The sequence below is a fragment of the Camarhynchus parvulus genome, chromosome 2 (assembly GCF_901933205.1).
Source record: "Camarhynchus parvulus chromosome 2, STF_HiC, whole genome shotgun sequence".
Taxonomy (NCBI): domain Eukaryota; kingdom Metazoa; phylum Chordata; class Aves; order Passeriformes; family Thraupidae; genus Camarhynchus; species Camarhynchus parvulus.
This window is the reverse complement of record NC_044572.1, coordinates 68154107-68160885: the sequence shown is the minus strand read 5'-3', so window position 1 is coordinate 68160885 and position 6779 is coordinate 68154107.

Sequence of the window (6779 nt, the reverse complement as noted above, 5' to 3'; positions counted from 1 at the left end):
ATATGCAGTTTTTCAATCGTAAGATCTTTGTCTTATTTGGTACACAGAATGAATGGTGATCATTTAATGGGCCTACATTAAATGCTTCATTTGCTCTTTATTAAAGCAAGTCTGGACCTTACTCTCTGAAATAAGAACAGCGCCGTAGAGCACAAACACGAAGCGTTTTAGAGCAAGACTTAGGCATGGGGCTGTCCTGGATCTTTAATGCAGAACGTGGGAGATGAAGGTCATTTTAGCTTTGGTGCTTGTCAAGTCCAGTTCTAGACTAGTGGTCATAGTTCACGTGACATTGTGGATGGTATAGAACACAACTGAACTCACCTAGAGACAAACTCCTTCACTACAGCCCTTGCAGAACTCAGTCACAGAGAGGATTCAGCTTCCTGGGCAGAAGGGCTAAAATACTACAAGTACTTTAGCATATTGTGGAAAACACATAATAGGACACAGTGCCTGAAAGCAGCAGCCAGGCATGCCAAATTAGAATACATATTCAATAATAAGGATGATGAACTACTAGGATAAACTACCTAGGGAGTTTGTGGATCTTCTTATTATCTCTTAATTAAGACTGGTCTTGTTTCTTAAGATAGCTATAATTGAAATCAAAGCTATAAGTCTCAATACAAGGTTAACTAGGTGAAATGTAAAGGCAAATGGTGTACAAGAGGTCCAAGGAAAAGTTAGGGCTCTCTTCAACCTATAAATTTCCAGAAACATTAAGTATGGAAGAGAGAGAGAAGCTAATACTAACTTACTGGATTGCTCATTACATCTACCACCCCATACCCCTCTCCCACTGCTCAAAAAAAAAACCAAGAAAAAAATTAAGGATGGAGCTGATTTTTGAAAAGCAACCTTTCATAAGAGACAAAAAAGTGCAGGAAAATAATGGGGACAAGGATGAAAGAGAGTGATGTATTATGGCATAGATGTGATACCTTTAATGGCAAAACAAAGGAGAGAAAGGACAGAAGAGTAATTTCACATTAAACTGGCAAGCTATCAGCCTCAAGGGCAGAGGCAGCAGTAAAGCAGCAGCCTTACAGAGATTTTTCATAGGACTGGTGAGGTGCATGACAGGGAGGAAAAGGCTGTGGGTTGCAACAGCAGCCCTCCTCGTGGTCTCTCCTTGAAGAACAGGAGGTGAACTCATCCAGTTATGCACAAGGACATTATGTTTTCCCATTTTAGGAGAGTAAGTGCTTGAAGACTTTAGATCAAATACAACTCAAGTACAACCCCTGCCCAGTAGCTGCCCTCATCACAAAGCACCCAATCTGTGCTGAAACTCTTAAATGCAGAGAGGACCAAGTCCATGTAATTCAGAGCAATTAATTTGTTTAATTTTGTTACTATGCCACTACTAACAGTGTACAAGCAGCTAAGAAATATGAGGAATTTTTACTCCTTCCAAAATAGTTGCTAAATAATATCAATTAATAATGCTGCATTAAAAACTCAGACATTGTTGCAAGTATTTGATATGTGACCTCTGAACTCAGCTGGCAACATACAGCTTCTCTTCCTCAGAGGCCTGTTTCCAAGGAGAGGCAACACTCAGCACTTAACCTCTGACTAATCAAACAGCTTTAAGTAAACTATGCCACTTTTCTGTGATGGATTTTTCAGCACTGTTCAATAACAAATGAAAACCATCTTTCAGCATGGAGGCACATAGGAAATTGAGCATGTTTCAGAGGCTTAGGGAAACTTAGCCATGTACACAGTGAGAAGGAGCTACAGGGAAACAAAGTAGGAAGGATCATCCAGTACAAGCAGGGACACATTACAGCTAAGTAGCACTTGGGAGAGCTTTCTTTACAGCATCCTAGTGTCCTCCAAGCATTTTTTCCTACCTCTTTCCTCATTGCAGTCTCTACAGGCTACAGCAAGTGCTCCTTGCAGCATGCTAGGTTTCCCTTCTAGCATACCAATTAGCAACAGGAGTCAGCCGACCATGCTCATTTGTTCCTCAACACACAAGAGCAAGAGCGGCTAGTGAAAGTGCAGCCCCTTAACACAGCCCCTGGGGAAAAGGGAAGGGGGAAGGCAGGGTCAGAACAGGCTCTAGGCTGTAGAGACTAGAAGTGATCTTTGTGCTGGAGGAAGTATTGCCTATGAGTGAAACAAAGCAGACCAGAGTTCTGACTTATGCTGGGTTTCCCCCTCCTCTACAACTCTAAAGTAGGTCACTTCCTTTCTCTTTAGCACAGTTTCCTCATCTTTTTGGTACAGACACTAACTTCTGCCAGAACTAAGATGTGATCTGATAATAAGCATTGTAGCCTATAGAGCTCAGAGAGATGCTTGATAAGAGCTGCTTGAAACAAAAACCCACACTAATTTCCTTAATAAACCAGTAATACTGCTGGATTTTGAATTATGGGTTGCAACTCTTGTGCACCCCACACACATCCCTCTCTCATTAGCTGAGAAACCTAAATGAAGCACTGGAAAGGATGTCTTGGCTACTGAGTTCATCAAAATAGATTCGCACAACCCCTTCCATAAACAAATAAAGAACTATCTTCTAAATGTTACTCTTGCCTTCTCCAAGGGACAAGCTGTTTCTTCCTTCATAGCTGAGTATCTGGAGTAATTTCAAGTCTCCGTGTCTAGAATGTCCTAAATATGGTCAGAAATTATACCAGATTATGCTTGGATTTGCAAGACTGAGATTATATTCAACTTTGAAATTATGAAACCACCTCCCACTGAAGTGCCCAAGTACAGAAGTGTCAGATTTATAATGCAGTTATTCATGAACATACAAAAGATATGCAGACATTGCGTCAGTTGACAGACACTAGCCTTTGCTAGAATAAGAAAACTGCAGGCAAGCAAAGAAAATCATTGCATATTGTATTTTAGTTTCTTCATGAGTCTGAAATGTTCTTTGAGCCAAGATATCTGGGATCTTTTCTATTATCTGTTCTGCTTATGACAAAGCATCCTTTCCTATGTGCTTGGGTAATAGTCTAACTAAACAGGCCTCCCGCTACAAAACCACCTACTGCCACTCTCCACACTTCACAGCTCCAAAAGTCATACCATGTTCAGTCTTTCTTGTTTGGAAGGTCAATACCAAATCACAGAAATATCAGTATTTTCACATCTTTGTTGCGAATTTGGCAATTCCCCACTACCCAAATCTTACCTCTTTGTGGAGCTGAGGCAACAAGATTTTTCTCCTAAGGTGAAAACATAACAATCAACCTCCAAGAGGCACAAGAGCCCAAGCAACAAAACAGTCCTGAAATAGCAGGATATTTCACCTCATAGAAGCAGCTACAATAAATTAGGCACAAATAATCAGTCAATGTGTTCACAGACTCAGGAACCAATGTCTATAACAGTACCTGGATCACAGGAGATCCCAGCAAGTCACAGAGATGGCTGTAACACAGCTAGAGCAGGGACTGATGGCACTGTGCTGAGCTGAAATTAGGCTCCATGAGCCAGGGTGTGGGGAGACCCCAGCTGAGGCTGATTGTGGCCATTAAAGCCAATTAGTGCCCCAATGGCTCTGACAAATGAGCTCCTTCTTGAAAACTCCAGAGTTAAATCCCTGCTAATGCTGCTGATTCCAGTGTCTTGTATGGGATCGCAGCTCCTGATAGAAGAATCACCTGTGTGGGTGAAAATAATGCCTCTTGAGAATTGGAATTAGTCTTTCTGCCTCATGATCCAGCAGATCTCAAGGGACCCACTATGTCAATAACTGACTAGGTATTTTCTAGATTTTCTACAACCTGCAGAAATTCAAAAATAGTAGATCATATTTTGTATCCAACCATGAGTCAGAAGACTCCTCGTTGTAATTTAATAGGCATACTGAAAATCTCACTGTTGTGCAGTTTTGTCCCTTACAAGAAGTTGTGAAAAACTCTTCCCCTGGTGTTCAGGTCTATAAGGAACAAATCCATGCAGCACCAACAGTGCAGCCTGGCTGCAAGGACTGTGATGGTTCATCAGAGGTGACAAAGTGCCACTGTGCAGCAGTGATGTCCTGCAGAGCATTACCTGGATATGAGGGAAACTGCCAGTAGTAGATAACCACAGTGAAGAGCGGTACAACACTAAGGGGGTACAACACAAAAAATGACAGGGCAGTTAGGAAATCTGTCCTCAGGAACACATCACCTGCAGAGCAGTGCTACCTCTTCTAAACACTGACTTTTCCTTTTTTTTTCCTTTTTTTTCCTTCTCTGTGGAATAGCCAGAAACAGGTAGTTTCCAGCCTGAACGATCAGAAGTAATTGGACAAATAAAAATATTTTATGGGAGTGGTCAGGAAAACTAGTGTTCCAGTTGTTCTCAACTCTTCCATGTGTGTAAAAGCAAGCCAAAATGCAAAAAGCTTTGAGCAGTGTGTGTCTAGGTTGCTCAAAGCTTTTCCTCTCATTTCAGCCAGTAATTTATGAAAACATATTTGAGGAAATAGTTAAACTGAAATACTTTATTCTCCCAGGTGCCCATCATTATGTGCAAATCTGCTTTATTAACAAGACTGGGTGTTTTGGTGAACTGAGTAGGTTGAACACAGTTTGAATCTGTGAGTTTACCCTGTTTGTCCTCAAATCATCCACCCCTGCATTCAGCCTTGGCAGAATCCTGCTTTCACAGCTCTACCTGGGGCCATTTCCCTGCGAGCTCAGACAGCAACTCTCCTTGAGCTGCTCCCCTCACTATGCCAGTCCTTCAACACACACAGAGGCAAGGGTCTTTTGCTAATTTTCTGCCCAACTGCCACACTATTTTTCTCTCTTCAGACAGGACACTGCCTGTGGAAGGGGTTTCATGGTGCAGGCACCTGGGAGAGGAATGACCACTTTACAGGCCTCCAATGCTCCAGAGCTGTGATTGCAGCTGATGACACACAGTGCAACAGCTCCACTGTGACAGTCTCTTCTACAGAGGCACCTCTCAATTTCTGTCACACTGACAATGGAGTTAACCCACCTGAAACATTCCCAGGTCTAGCTGGTACATACATCTCCCCATCTCCCTTTTCTCTCATCTGGGAAGGGCATTTGGATTTACCTTTCTACTTACCTCTTTCCCCACCCTTACACTGTATGACAAACCCTTTCTACCTCATCCTTCAGCACATATTCTGAGAATTTGTTGTTTCCATCGACCTTAGTAAGTAGTTGATATGGAGGAAGAATAGATTGGAAGGCATTTTAACCAGCATGAAACTGGATACAAGTTGGAGACCTTTCCCTCTGACAGCTCATAGTGACACACGAGATAGGAGCTCCTTTTGATTCACAGAAAATGCAGAATTCAGAAAAAAAATTACATTTTTGCAGCAGTAGACGAAGCTACTTCTTTGTCCCACAGAATAGTCAGCCATCCCCTCCAGTCATTTTCCACCAGAAAGAAACTTAGACAGTGAGACTCACAACAAAGATGAGCCTCTGAAAGTAGCCTAAGAACCGAGGAAACTGCAGGGGCTTGTAAATATTACCCGGCAAGAGCCAAGGCAGCTTGTCCTCATGAAGGATTGCTTGTAATTATCCATACTAAAGACCTTAATCTTAAATGGTTTGATCTGCTCAGGAGATAAACCAAACCAGTATGCTTACACAGTTGAGTTAATCTCTTTATGCACTGGGATTTGTTATGACTGTCATTCGTCTCTAAGACTTTTTAGTTCCATGCACACATATGGCAATGGGGTGGGAAGGCTGACAACTATTCCCTCTCATGGCAGTCACTGAGCTTCTGCTGGGCTGGAATACGTGACACTGACCTGTGCTGAGGAAACTCCTCTCATCCAGGTGTTAGGCAGGAGATCTTTAGGTCTGTTTCAAGCTTTGTATCAGCTCTGCAGCTTTCTGCTATTTTCCTCACTACCTTCTCCACCATCACCCTGGCTGGCTGTGACTCAGACTCATCCATTCTCCTCCATGCTTGGAAAACAGACAGCAATGAACGCAGCTGCACACCAAGGAAAGTAGTTGGTCTCCGTGGTGTTTTATGTGCAAATTGTGAGAATGTGCAGAGGAAAACCAGGCCAAGTGTTGTGTTAAATGAAAGCAGCCCGGCTGCTCCAGAAGCGGCCAGCCCCGATCAGTACGGGACTTGCCAGGGCAAAGCCTTTCGCCAGGTGTTCCTCACAAGCAGGCCCTACAAATAACATTGGTGAGGCAGGGTTCATGATTCCTGCCACGGGCTGGGAATGCCTGGACTCTGAGACACTGAAGGCACGGCCATCGGGGAGGCTGCACTATCCAGAGCTGCCCTCAGCGTCCCAGCTGCCCAGGGAGCCGTTCCCAGGCAGACCTGGAGCCACAGACGACTCCGTGTCCTCTCTGTTCTCACAGTCCATAGAGCTTCCGCATCACGGGCAGTGCTGGTGGGGCAGTTCATGGCTTCAGCCCCCATTATCTCCCGGGGGCTGGGATCTCTGCTCCCCTCAGACACCCCGGGCGCTGCCGTGTCTCGGCCTCTTGAACACGAGGGAGGCGCTCACAGCGCCCCGCTCCCCAACGGTGCAGCCAAGCACCTGCACGGCACTGGGCACTGCTCTGCTCTTGGAGGCGGCTGGAGAGGGCAAACCCCTCAACCCTCGCTTCGTGCTCTCAAGCGGGGGCGGAATTATCCCTTCCCTAGCTCCAAGGCGGGATCAGGAACCAGGAAACGACCCGTCAGGAGGAACCAAAAACCCCCTCCGGCTCCGCAACTCCCGCCGGGTGACCAATCAGCGCCGCGGGGGGGCGGGGCCACAGCCCAGAAGCCAAACCCTTCCCGTTCTGCCCGGAGTG